Here is a 13,174-nt window from a genome sequence, read left to right on the forward strand (position 1 = left end):
CCCTTTCCCCTTTCCCCTTTCTCCTTTCTCCTTTCTCCTTTCTCCTTTCTCCTTTCTCCTTTCTCCCTTCTCCTTTCCTTTTTTCTCACATCATGTTTTCTGGATATGTCACAGTCACATATATGATACCATGGGATTAAGCTTAGTTTAGTTAGCTACCAATAAGGCAGGCTAATACAAGTGGCAAACCTGCTTACTTACTCACCCAAAGCAACACTCTGATCCTCCACCAAGAAGAAATCAGTGATGACAGACAGTATTGGGATGCCAGTCCAAATTAGGTCTTCAGTGGCAAAGCTTGAGAAATGGAAGTCTGTCTAGACTAATGGAACAAGAAACATACAGGGGTCATAAATAACATCTCGTTTTTTATTTTTATTTTTTTCTTATTTTCCTAAAGTTTTTAATGTGCAAGATCATATAAACTGCTGGCACTACCCTAGCTTAACTGGTCTGAAACTAGTAGTTATCACTGTATGCTGAGCTTCTGGCATGACAGAGATTTTGTATCTCTGAAGCACTGAATCTGGTCTGCAATTTCTAATTCTAACCATCCCAAGGGACTCTATTTTCCAGAGGAAGTTTTTTTTCCCACCATCTCACTCATCAGTTCCTTCCCGTTCATTCTTTTCGCATAATTTGGAGCAAGTTCATATAACATTCTCCCTGTCCAGATAAAATGGAGTACAATGATATTATCTTTGCATCATTTGATCAGTATTTTGCTCACTTTTGACCTAAAATTTAAGATTTCACATTCAGGCAGAAAGGCCATGGATAGAAGATGGTAGTTCAATTGCTGGGATTAGAACACAATGACTTCTCACACATATTTTGAAATAAAGTGATTGCAGCCATGAATTTCAATGAGATTTATTCCTCCCAGAAAGAGAAGTTTGGCATTTAAGAGTGCACCCGTAAGAGGATTTTTGGTTTTATGTTTAAAACATAAACACTTATATTTTAAACTCATGCCCTATCTTTAACTGAATGAACTAAGTGCAAACCGTTAGTGGTAGTAGTGGTAGCTGTGCAGTAATTGTCTCAAAGCTGGAAGAGCTGCTAGGAAACAGCTTGTGGAAAACATTGCTTCTTTCTCTATTCCTTATGGAATTTTCTAGCATAGTCTGGCTCTTTTGCTATCTGCCAACAGATCTTTTAATGCATGACCTATACCAAAATCTACTTACAGGGTGAAAAACCCGCGTATCATTTGGCCTTAAGCTTGTTGAAAAAATAGTCTAGTGCTTAGGAGAGCAGAATGTTGGTTTGGAGGGTTTTTTGTTTGTTTGTTTAAAAGGCTCTAATTGTATTTCACTTCAGCCCCAGCATAAAATAAGAAGGTGTAAGCACAGGAATGACTATTTATAAATGAGATAATGGAAAGATTTCTAGAATAATTCAAACACATTAGTTGTCATAATTAACCATTAAAGAAAAATACTAGTAACATCTCAAATTAATAGCAATATAAATATTCATAGTTTAAAGCCTTTTAAAACAGTTTGTTGTGCAGAAGACTAATTTAAATAGGCATACTCAGGCTTAAAAATGAATATGTATAAACTATTTATTTGATTCTGGATGAGCAGAATCAACTGTCACATGTTCAGCCTCATGGAATGAGGTTTCCATAGCAGTCCAGGGGTTCTTACTGGGAGCAGACAGTTCACAAAAAGTTTGCAAAAACAGCTCTTAGCTCTTATCAGTCCTCATAAAAATGTGAGATGTGGTGGTCTAAGAAATTCATACAAACCAGGACTTGTCCAAGAAGCTGGCATGGATCTGAGGTATGTAAGGTTGCAAGCTGAGCTTAACTTTGTGTCCTCATCCTCAGGATGTTGCATCCCTCTTGTACCCTTAAGAGGAACCAGAAGAGATTCAGGTTGCTTATTAGGAAAAAATTTCTTCTCAGAAAGAGTTGTGAGGCATTGGAATAGGCTGCACAGGGAGGTGGTGCAGTCGCCATCCCTGGAAGTGTTCGAGAAGCATGCATATGTGGCACTGAAGAACATGGACTAGAGCGATCACAGGCATGAGCTGATTCTTGGACTAGATGATCTTATTGCTATTTCCAACCTTAATGATTCTATGATTCTGTTGTACCCTGTCTGAGATCTAGCACCCAAGCAGGAAGGAGTGAGGAAAGTCCAAGTGGTAAAACAAGCATCTGGGGAGGGAGATGCATGCCAGCATGTCCTGGCAGTTAAATCTGCCAGGTCAAAGCCTAAAACCCATATATCTGCCCAATGCAGACAAAAGATGTCTGCATGAGGATTGAATCCCATTGCATGAGGATTAAAATAGATCTTCCTGCTTGTAGTACCACCTGATAAGCAGTGTCAGGAGAGTGTCTCTGCTCTAGCTGCATGTTTTTTTATCCTTTGTACTTTGTAACTTGAAATCTGCTGAGAAACCCCTACACGCAGGTCATTTGGCCCTGTAGGTGAAGGAGCTTTGGCCAGGTTATTCATGTCTCTGCTTTGTGAAGCAGACCCAGAACAGTCATAACATGACCTTTAGCACTCCATTTATCTTCTTTATGTAATAGAAGTGATACTGTTCAGCAACTGATCACAAGGAAATATTGATTGTGTATGGCTAGGACATCAGGAGATCTTAATGGCTGTAATAAAATATATTCATTGTTAGCACACTGGTAGGTATTTAATTGTTTTAAATAAATCCAAGTAAACACATGTTAGAGATCCTGTACCTCAGATGTGCTTAGAATTGTGAAGCAATTTGGCCATTCACTTTCTGTTAAAGTTAAGTCTCACAAATCTATACAGCCAGTGCCTTGGACAGGTCTGGAGCAGGAGGTGTTAGATTAAAGCATTATGGAATCACTGATCCCCTCTTCCCCTCTGCAGCTTTTTTGCACATCAGACAAGGGTAAATTTGAAAGGAGAAATTTGGGCCTGGAGTGTCCTACACCATTGCCAGAATAACTTCCCTACGACCTCCCAGTTTTTACTGAAAAATTGTGCTGATCCCAAACTAGCATGATGAGGAGAAATCATTTTAGTTTAATATTTGCAGTACATCAAATGTCCTAACAATCTCATATCATAAGAATAAAGGATTAGTCTTTTAAAAAGCTACAAAAGGATTTCTTGGTTTCATCTTTTTATAACCAGAAAGGCATTAGCATCTACACTATTAATAACACTGATAAATTACCTTTTTTTTTTTTCACGTAGAATGACATGCTTTCATCCAATCCAAGTATTTGGAGGATTAGGGTGGAAGGTGGAATTGGGCTCTTTTTAATGATATTCAAAAATTTTTCTCTTTTTCAGAGCTACTATCTGTTTATAACTGCAAAATGAACACGGGTGCTTTCTAAAAAATACAGTACTAATAATGTTTCATTATTGTCTATGTACTTGATGCAAAGTTATTTTAAAGATGCTAAACAGAATACTTATAGGAATTCTATAAGTATTTTACTGAAATAAAAACAGGTTGTTCTACAATTTTTATTTTGAATAACAAGCAATAGATTTTTGCTATGTGCCATCAGCTCTGGGAGAAGAGATAGCAATTTAATTACCTTCTCGTGAAGAAGTTAGTGCATACATCTGTCTTATGCGTCTACAAATATTTATTGTAATATAGGCAGTGTCTCTGCACTACTATTTACACAGAGTAATAGAAATAACTCTTAGAAAGGACTGTGAGATATTGTATAAGAGAGGACTGTCTCAGGAGCAGCTTCCCATAAATCCTGCCTGATGCCAGTGTATGTCATCTGTTCCTCTGATTTCCAGTTATATATATGCAGTCTTCACATGGGATGTGGCAGAGAGCCATATTTCCCTGCATTTCCATAGAAGAAAATGAAGGTTATAGCAAATAGGAATTTGTTTTCTGAATTCATGAAGTCCATTTAAATCCATAAACCCAGCAAAAAGAGAACTTACAACCATATTACCATTTCAAGCACAGAGACTCTGGCTGTTCTAATGTGTGCTTTCAGCACTGACCTGAACAACTTTGCTCTGAGGGAAGCACGGGCTGCAGCTTTGGCCAGTTCGTTGTTTCGGCTCTAGCTCAGTCTGTGCTGTGCATCTCAAGGGAAACAGGAGAGCCAAAACTGGAAGAGTTAAGAACAAAATTCACCACAGATCAGGTCTAATCTTTCCTTCCTAGCAGCTGTCATATGCAAAGCTAGCAACAGTGGTGTCATATCACCCAGGACTAAAGGGAGTCTCCTAGTTCTGGCTCTGTGCCGTACCATGCAAAATAGGTCGATTATATTCCTGTCTTTGCTCTCAGAGATCCTTCCAGCTATCACTGGGGGTAGAACTGGTAGGCCTAGGAACTGCACTGCTAACAGCTCTAGTTACCCAAGGAAACAGTTAAATGACAGTCTGCTTAGTAAGGCAACACTGAACAGCTGCTAGATCATGAATGCCAGAGTCTGAGATATCAAAACCAACGTAATGCACTGCCTAGTGGAAATCACTGATATGAGAGGAAGGCACAGCAGGCAAAAGAAGTGGGGACATAGAGAAAATATACCAAACACAATCCCAAAATGCTGAGAGTGAAAATTTATGAACTAAATACTAGTTAGCAAGCTGAAAGCAAGCAGATTCAAGCCAGTAAACAGCAATTCCACAAGGATGCACCAACCAGCAGGTCACTGCCAGAAAGAAATTGAAGCCTTTGCTTTAGACTTACACAGCAAGGGTTTGGTAGTGGGATTCTGACCACAGCCGCATTCCCTTGTGCTGCTCTGTGGGAGGAGGTAGAAGAGGGTAAATTTCAAGATGTTTGTACTCTTCTCTTAGCTGTTACTGCTCCAGTCTATTAGTAGCTGGCAATAAATTGCATTAACCTCCCTCTACTGCATTTGTTTTGCAGTGACAGTAATTAGTTAGTGCTCTCCAAGACCTTTTCTCAACCCACAGGCTTTTTTTTTTTTTTTACTTTATGTTTTCTCCCTCTATGCTGTTGAGGAGGTGAGCAAGAGAGCAGCACAATGAAGCTGCTCCTCAATGTGAAACCGCTGCAGTACATGCACTGTAAATGCACTCTGAGAGAAGCAGAAACCAGTCTAAGGAGGATTTTACTAATATAGAGAACAGCCAGATATTTTCCTGTTCCAGAGAGCTGTCTAGTACAGCCTTTCCCACATCTTAACTACAAATGCACAGATAAAGCCTAATTTATGGTGCTGTCATAAGGAGCATTTTTCTGGCAAGTACTTAAAACATGTTCATTCATATGTATATCCACAGGACAAAGTGTTCATAAGGAATGCTCATCCACTTAGTACATGTTAAAGTACAATTGAATAAGTTGCAATGAAAGGGCTGAAGTTCTGTACAGAAGCAGGATGGTACACAAAATAGTGATATGTTATTCTTGGAAGATCCCCAAATTTGGACACAGCTTTAACTTTCCAATTCTACCATATGCTTTCTTTCTCATTGTTACTTTTTTTTCTGTGGCAATAAATTCCATAAAGAGCCAATCTTCTAAAGACTGAAGGGTATCCCAAAAGACCTATATAATATATATCCTGAATATAAAATGTATCCCAAATCCCTTTTGAAGTACTCCTTGGTGAGTCACTCAGGGCAGTATGCTGTAGGTACACAATTCTTTGCCAGCTTCCACTCCTCTCCTGTATGCTTCCTGTTGAGCAGAATTTCCAGTAACCCTAGAGACTTGTAAGATCACAGCAGCATGGCCTAGGTTGCCATTTAGTTACACTATATCCATCCCAGAATTTAGAGTATGGTCATGCCCTTAAACTCACATGTGGTTCACAACTAATGGCCATGTTTACTATGGCACGGTTCATTTAATTTGATTAACAATCTGGGATTTCATTAATTCTGTAAGCATTCCTTAGCAATATCTGTAGCAGAAAGAAAAAAGTAGGTCATCTTTTCATACTGATGGTGTTACCAAGAAAACTATTATAATTATCTAGATTCTAGTTTGCTGGTACTCTCTGCACAATAGTTTATGTCTTCTTCTAGTCCCTGCTGTGAAATATTTGTGTCCTTTTAACTGTCTTGGCAAGAGGATGACTCTTTGTTTTGTTTGTTTTGTGACAAAAGGGTATTCCCACAGGTGATCTAATCATGCAGCTCAGCTCTTACAACATTTCTAGCATTTGTCATTTGTCATGAGATACTTCTGAGAAGCATTAGCAGTCTAGTAACTCCAGTGAATTATTTTTCATCCTGTTTCCATGACCTCATTTCTATAGAGACCTCTATTTCTCATTATGAGGGTTCTCTCCCTTATTTTCATGCTGTTACATAAGCACTATAGAGTTCTTTCAGCTTATGCAGAATTTAATGAGGGAGTATTGTTTCTAAAATGACAAGTCAACAATGAAAGCTCTATCTTAAAAGCCAGCAAGTGTAAGGAGAAAGGGAGCAATTGCCAAAAAATCAATCTGAGTTTCTTCTTGCAAAGAAAATTAAGCAATCAGCATTTTAGACAGGCAATCAGAAATAGCAATAAGTTAGAAGAAAGTGGGAAGTTATTCAAAATGAGACACAGGTGGAAGGAAACTTTGGTATTAGAAGAAGATCACTTTGCTTTGTACATCACCTTGATGAGAGCTGATGCCCACCTCTGCATGCTGAGAGGTATACATAGTATCTGACTTACACACAACACATAAATAATGAATTGGGAAGAGTTTTATAAAGTTGCAGTGTTGCACATCCTCATACACTGGCTAAGACCAGCTTCAGTATCATTCAGGTGCAAGACACTGCACTTGTCCTTGTTGAACCTCATTAGGTTGCTCTCTGCCCAACTCTCCACCCTGTCCAGGTCTCCATGAATGGCAGCACAACTTCTGGCATGTCAGCCACCCCTCACAGCTTTGTATCATCAGCAAACATGCTGAGGGTTCACTCTATTCCTTCATCACTGGTCACTGATGAACATATTAAACAAGACCAGACCCAGCACCAACCTCTGGAGAACACCACTAGCTACAGGCCTCCAAACACACTCTGTGCTGCTGATCACAACACTCAGCCAGTCACTCTCAGTCCACCTCACTGTTTACTTATATATGCCGCACTTCCTAAGCTTACCTATGAGAATATAATGGGAGACAGTATGAAAAGTCTTGCTGAAATCAACATAGCACTTAAGTAGTCATGTGCATTTGTTTAGCTTAGCTAATCTCCCTACCAGAACTGTGAAATAATTTCCAGAATATGGAATCACATTTCATGAGCAAAATTTGCAAATAAAACCACAACAAGCAGAATCACATGAATGGAAAACTTACAATTCTGCAACAATAACATTATCAAAACTGCAGTCCATTACACTTATCTCAGCAATGAGTAAAGGTCTGGAGTAAATGCTGAATGTGTACTGTGAATGGAAAATAAAAAATAATGCATGATGAGTCTCAAAATGATCATTTCTGCCAGATAAACCTTGCATAAAATAAACTCTGTTATAGGCTATTCCACGTTTGGACTTATGTGAAATATTTGATGATAACAGAAGGGATATTTCCTGAAGTTTATTTCTGCAAGTCTGAAACAGCTGTGGAACTAACTAGAAGGCAAGAATATGTACACTAACAGAAAAACTGCTGAGCTGGAGCATGTTTATTAGTGGTGATCCCCAGGGATGTGCCTTAAAAAAGACTCAGCTACTTCCATAATTAGCAGAAAATGCTAGTGAAATGAGCGGACAACATAAACTTGGGAAATGTTTTGCTATTAATACAAAGGATGATTGGGATACCATTCAGAGAGAAATGGACTACTTAAAATGGCTCAGTAGTAAAATAATGAATCACATAAAGTATTTGAGAATTTGAATCTCAGGATTAATTATCATGAATAGAGAATTTTTCAGTTAAGAGCAACAATGAGTGAAAATGAACAGTGTATGTTTGTTGATCACAAAATGGATATGGCCATTAGTGAGGCACGGCAATGGCAAGCATAGATGGAGTCCCCAGGAACTGAAGGGAAACTGTTTCCCATGCAGACATGGAAAGACCAACAGCTCTGTACAGATCATAGTGAGATGTCATCTAGGAAATCATGTTAAATTTTGGTTACTATTGCTGAGGACAGGTTACCTAAGACAGAAAAATAAATAAATGAATAAATACATGTAGGGAGGAAATACTAGGCCGATCAGCAAAATGGAGGGTCTGCCTTACAAACAGAGACCTACTCTTTTGCAGGCTACTTCTGTTACTACAAATTAGATTTAAGTTAAAATGACTAGTTTATTTCTAATATTTCATTCAGCTTCAGTGGGAAATGGAAACACATGTTGAAATACCTGGTAGTACTTATACAAGAAATTCTATGTTCTGGTTTTGCTATAATAATAATACTTGGTATTTGCGCTGATGTAGGAGAAAGTAATGAAAACCGAGATGATATCTCACTGAAATTTTATTCTTTCATTAAATATCTGAATTTTTATAATTGCCCATTAATATCTTTTTTGTCTTCAATCTCAATTTTGCTCATTATTATTCTTTCAATACTGACATTTTCAACAATATCATTCAGAGAACATAATTTTATCTGTGACAAAAAAGAAAAAGATAATAGAAACCCATTCAATAGAGCTATTGCTGCTTTTTACTTCGGTTGTTGTGGTAGTTATGGATATCAAGTAGGGATCAGTACCCTTTTTATTGCACTAGACACTCTGCAAACAACAGCAGAAGAGTAGGTCTTTTCCTGCAAGATCACCATAAAAGATTTAGATGATGTGCAGGGTGAAATAAACAGGCCAATTAAAGAATGGAAAACAAGGTAACAAATGAGGCACTTGTTGATGTTATTATTCTAATAATTCACTGTAGCAAGTGATTTCAGCATGCTTCATCAAATCTGTTATCTTTTTCATACATTTTCAGTGTTATTAATTAAGTATCAACAGTTCACTTTGCCCCTGAAAAATATAAGGAAATAATGAGGGCCAGCATCTGCCTGCAATATTTTAGTCTTACCAAAGCACATTGTCACATCACATACTGCCTACTTTTTAGCTTTGTGTATTTTAGCTGAAAAAGGCACCAAAAGGGTTTGTCACTAGTGTTATAAAATTAATTGAGCCTCTCAGATATAAGACATCATTTCTACAGCAGCAGCAGCGTTTTTATTATAACCCAACTGCAGTATTTTTATGCACCATTATACTCTCAAGCAGCTTTGTCCTCAAATGTTTTTCATTGGTATTCCTGAGATTAGCAGTGGGCACGTAACAGAAGCGGGAGTTTGACTGGGAGGTGTACACTCCTTCTGCATGTAAAAGTCACAAGAGTAGCAGCTGTCCAAATTTAAAAGTCATCTACAAAGATTGAAAGAACTGGGGACACATTTTTCTCAGAAAGATTATGAAAGTTAAACAGGAGAAGGCACAGTAGAAGCATAAAGGCTATGCCAGAGTCAAAGGGAATAATCTGTGCACACAAGATGAACACAAGAAGAAATAGGAGAACAGAATTTCTACTCTGTATCTTTCTTCCCCTCTTGCTTCCTGCCTCCCAGCCACTAAGTGCCTATGATCACTCCTAGAATTTGAGTCTTGCTTGATTTACCAAATAAGGGAGTGGGAGATAAACTTACCCTCTTAATGCACATGACCAGAGCTACCATTCTGATACAAAGGATGGGAGCTCAAGAAAATGTGAAATCTGTGCTGATGCTTAGGCCACAGACTGAGTATTGCATTACTGAGCAGCAGCTGAGCCACTAGGATGACTGTATCAGAAGGAACACAAACAACAGAATTTGCTGTGACAGAAAATAGCATATCAGATCAGAAATTAAAAGCTGAATCTATCTAAGCTATTTACAGATGTGGGTGGTTTTATCCTGGATTTTGCTTTCAGATAAGAAAGCACTTCCACTGCATAAAATTATTGGGTGTCTGAGCACAGTCTCGGACATTTACAAATGTATACTTTTCTATAGTATTCTTAGTACATATAAATGTTTGAGGTTGTTTTGTTTGGGGGATTTGATTTTTGGGGAGTTGATTGTTTTATCTCTTGTTTGGTGTCTTTTTTTTTTTTTTTTTTTTTTTTTTTTTACACTCAAACTGTGCTCTCTTTTTCTGTGCTTCACATGAGGAGAAGAAAAATCAGATGCATGAATTTTTTGTGGTTTATGGATTTTCTCCTCATCAGTAGCTTCTTTTACCATAGTCATTGCATTATTCCTGAAGTCCCTTAAACAGTGCATTGAACAACTTGATTAACAACTGTGAGGAGCACGCCCACAAAGCTGCTTGCTTGCTCACCCCTAGCAGAGAGAACAGAAAGGGCAAAAGCAGTTAAACTCATGGATCAAGGCACAGACATTCTAATTGAGGAAGGACAAAAAATACTTGACCACCACTTCTCCCTACATCCCACGGTCAGACTGATGTTTCCCCATTCTCTGAGCAACTGCCACTTTCATAGACACACAGTTCTATTTCCGCTATCCCACCCAATGGAGCATGATGTTGTCTGGTACTGAATACCCCTTGGGCCAGTCTCAGTCAGCTGCCTGGCCTGTGAGAAACAGTACAGCAAGGCACAAGGTAGGACTCTCTGTGGTCACAGTCCTTGGGCTGGTTGTTAACCGCCACTCAAATGGACCAAGGAGCCAGACTGCTATTGACACTGTGAGCTGAACTGTTCTACTGTCCTCAGCAGGGCGCCAGGAGCACCAGTAGTGGTGGAAACAGTGTCAAAAAAAAAAACTTTGCACAGCAAAAGTTACACACTTTCAGTGGCCTCAAATGCATTTACGAACTCATCTGCCTGCTAAAGAGGCAGCTATGCTTTGTTACTAGTACAGGAAATTCTCAAGAGGTGGCTGAGAGCATTTGTGTGTGTTTCTCTGCAACGCAGATGAGCACCCAAAGCACATCCAGGAGCTGCTTTTCTCCTTATATGCAGGATTTGGTTGTTGTGATCAAAGAAGAAAGAACGAGTAGATTTCAGTCCTTTCTGATCAAACATAAAGTCTCACAGAGAAAGAGGCTTGCTTTGAATCACCAAATTTCAGATAGCTCCTTGTGCGAAAGACAAACGAACTACCCAGCCACCACTGCCTCTTCTTGTCACTTCTGCTCTCCTGAGAGGCAGTGTGAGCAACGCCAAGGGTTCACCAACCCACTCAGGAAAGCAGAACTTGGAGCTGGGTGGGAAAACAGGCTTCTAAGGGCTATGAACAGTGCAACCAGAGGGAGGGCCCAGACAGAGCGGAGAGATGTATATGCTACATTGTGCACAAATGTATTGCCCCTGTGCTGTGAAGTGCTCTGCTTCATTTGTCCTATGGGTATGTGTGAAGAGAATTTTCTGTTACAATATAGGTTCTTTATGAGAAATAATTAGGAATAGAATGGGCCCAAGGGAAGCCAGGGAGAGAATCTAACCCAGGGATCTCCCATTGCAATTAGTAATTTGCAAAGACGGTGTACATGCTAATGAGCATCTTCTCTGTTACCACTTCATTTCTAATATACCCAGTGCCTTAAACCAGAAAAATAATTTCTTTACATTTTCCTACTCTGAAAATTGTATTTTAATATATAAAAGGAAGAAAAAGAGAAGGATAGCAGCACAGCTTTAAAATAAAAATACAGACTATCTATATATATCTGATGTAAGCTATGATGCAAAGATATGAAGAGGAAAAAAAAAAAAAAAAAAAAAAAACATAGTTTGGTTCCTGTTTAGGGCAAGGTTTTTGCTTTTTTAATTCCACTACCATTATGGGGTTTTTTTGAGTTTTTTTTTTTTTTTTTTTTTTGAAAGGATTAGTAGTCTCACTACAATTTCTCCTCTAGAAAATGCAAAAGGCTGTACTCAAGGTATCCCACAGCTCCTCCTATTACACCAGAGGGAGAGGCTGAATCATAATAAAAGATGATTTTGCCTTATTAGGACATGAGATTCTCAGAGAAAGAGACATGAGTCAGTAGAAATAACTAGCCCCAGTACCCACCACATGTTACATGTTTCCCATTACTGCGGCATATCCAACTAAATGTAGAATTGTCCATAGGGAGAGGAAAAGCTATGACACTAATGAGGTCATTTCTTTTTTATTTTTGTCAGTAAATAAATAACATGTTGATATATAATGACCTCTTTTGAAGCAGGATTATTTTTTAAGTATACTTAAGATATTTCTCAACTGCCTCTTAGCATTTTTACAGTGACATAAGTTCCTTAAGGACTGGCTTGCAAGCTGACTGCTACAGACAGAAGGACTGCAGTTGCCACTGTCTGGCGTCTTAGATGCAGATTACAAGTTATTCAGTGACCTCAATGATGATTTGTGTCCATATAGTTCAGCCATCATCATTCTGTTTTCTTTCTTAAAGATACAGCTAGAAAGGAAGCATGTCACCTCCGTAGGAACGTATGCTGCCTCCCTGGGGTAGGGACATTAGTAAGGGACTCCCTAGTCTGTTTCTCTGTTCTGATTATTATCCCTTACCGATAGTTCAGGTTGGCAGCAATGAAGACACTGAGAGAAGCTTGAGAGCTATCAAAAGAGACTTTGGGGGACTATGGCAGTTAGTGGACAGAGTTCAGGTGGTGTTTTCGTCTATCTCTTCAGTGGCAGCCAGGGACACTGAGAGGACCAGAAAAACCCATCATGTAAATACGTGACCAAGAGGCTGGTGCCATTGCAATTTTGGCTTCTTCTAATACTGGGACATTTATTTGGTGCCTGGTCTGATGGCTGCTGATGGGGTCCACCCAGATCAAAAAGGTAAACACGTTCTGACCAGGAGCTGTTTAGATTCATTGGCAGGGCCTTAAAATGGGTTTGAAGGGAGAAGAGGGCAATGGCAAGCCTGCCCACAACAAGGTGCAGGAAAGCATAGCTAAGTTAGAAGGACAAGGTGCTGGTGAGGGCCCTCAATCTGTTGCATCTTATCATGAGGACAGCAATAGGGCAACTAAAGGTAAATACTTTAAAGGAATTAAGAGGTTGTCCCACTTGATCTAGCTGTAGGTGTCCCTGTTTAGTGCGGGGGAGTTGGACTAGACAACCTTTAAAGGTCCCTACCAACTGAAAGGACTCTAAATAATAATACCATCTCTAAAAGATGAAAAAGTAGCAAAACCTTTATTTATAGGAAAAGAACACACACACACAGAAAAGTTAACACCATAACTGAAGAGAAA

At 38.9% G+C, this 13,174-nt stretch overlaps 1 long non-coding RNA gene across 1 annotated transcript in view; it reads right to left on the bottom strand.

The window, feature by feature from the left end:
* LOC122178253 overlaps positions 1–4,073 on the bottom strand; it is a 9,939-nt gene extending 5,866 nt beyond the window's left edge. The window contains exons 1-3 of the long non-coding RNA XR_006178260.1: positions 3,990–4,073; positions 1,757–1,859; positions 206–322 (exon numbers count right to left, since the gene is read on the bottom strand). This is a non-coding gene — a long non-coding RNA (uncharacterized LOC122178253). The remainder of the gene's footprint in view (positions 1–205; positions 323–1,756; positions 1,860–3,989) is intronic.
* Positions 4,074–13,174: the final 9,101 nt, after the last annotated feature.

This window comes from Lagopus leucura, unplaced genomic scaffold, assembly GCF_019238085.1.
Source record: "Lagopus leucura isolate 7727_CA_CO unplaced genomic scaffold, USGS_WTPT01 Super-Scaffold_100001, whole genome shotgun sequence".
NCBI classification, from domain to species: domain Eukaryota; kingdom Metazoa; phylum Chordata; class Aves; order Galliformes; family Phasianidae; genus Lagopus; species Lagopus leucura.